Raw genomic sequence first — 1,455 nt, 5'->3', positions numbered from 1 at the left:
GTGGAAAATCGATTCATGAGCAATCGATGGCAACAAATTTTAGCACCTTCACTCGGGACAGCGCTCTTGTAACATCGCATGTAAGAGGCAGCGTGCTAAGGATCTTCCCTGAAGGGACACTTCAGGGAACACAATAAGGAACATAAACAACGTTGGTAAGATATATCTTTCGAGGCTTCTTAGTGCACTAAGAGTGAGCGTTACCGGGGAACCGGGCCCTGATTAGTACAACATGGCCATGCCTTCAATATTTGTCCCCTCATTTTAGTTGTGTTATTAATATCTTTAAAATGTGGAAATTTGAGTGGTCAAGCTTCAAAACAGAAGACAAAGCTGCATATGGCTTGATTTAAAGGATGGGTTCACCCAAAAATGAACTGATAATTTAAATTTTTGGGTGAACTAACGCTTTAAATTTGCACGAGAATTAACATTATTGGTTCTTTTGAATCTCAAACATGCCACTTAACAAAAGAATGAAACCCTATTGGTTCTCACACATTTCCTTCTTATTCTATCCTTCAAATACAACAGTATGTTTCATAATATTGGGATAAGACTGTGAAACTAGCTATCATTAGACACCCACAGCACAGCTGTGTGCAGCAAAGGTTGTACAGTAGTGTGCTTCTTATACATTAATGTGTGAGCTGCTTATTCAAACCAATCAACGGTCAAGAGTCAAGAGTGCTTCACTGATATTTATTCACATTAAGATATTTCCTCATAACACAAGTTCTGCTTTTGTAATTATCAACGTACACACTGTCTTGTGTTTGTACAGTGTGCACACATTTATGTCTATTTTTTTATATATATTTCCTGATATGCCCATGTTGTTTGTACACAACTTATATACTTATACACCAGGCCCCAGGAGAAGAAACCCCATCCTAGATCAAATTATGATGCTACATTTACACCTGCTTGACCGCAGAAACTCGTTCTTCAGCTTGAGACTTTGATGTGAACTGTGTGTCATTCAGAAACATTCAAACAGTTGAATTAAAACTAAGTTTGTTATAAATGTAGTGCCCAGTGGTGGTTTTATTTGCCTGTTATGTGATCTCAACATGTCTGTCCACACGGGTCATCCTGATCCATGTCAAATAAACCCACTTTAATTGAGACACTCATACAAATATCATACATTTCTGTAGAGCTGGACATCTGAATAAGGACCAAATGAGTGAGTTCAGCTTTGAGACTGAAACCAACCTGTTTGTTGCTCAGTATCTTTCATACCGAACATTTCTTCAGTTGAGATGTCTTCACTCTCCTCTTTAATAAACAGCATCTCTGATTGTTCCTCAGTCTCTTCTTGTTTCAGACTGGATGTTTCTTCAATCCTGAAGTCTTCCCTCTCGTCTTTAATAAACTCCATCTGTATACCAGCGTCATGAGAATTTCAGTCACTTCAGCGGGAGCTTCTTTGTGTTTGGACACTATGTCACA

Source organism: Carassius gibelio, chromosome B3 (genome assembly GCF_023724105.1).
Source record: "Carassius gibelio isolate Cgi1373 ecotype wild population from Czech Republic chromosome B3, carGib1.2-hapl.c, whole genome shotgun sequence".
Classification (NCBI taxonomy): domain Eukaryota; kingdom Metazoa; phylum Chordata; class Actinopteri; order Cypriniformes; family Cyprinidae; genus Carassius; species Carassius gibelio.
This window is presented reverse-complemented; position numbering follows the sequence as displayed.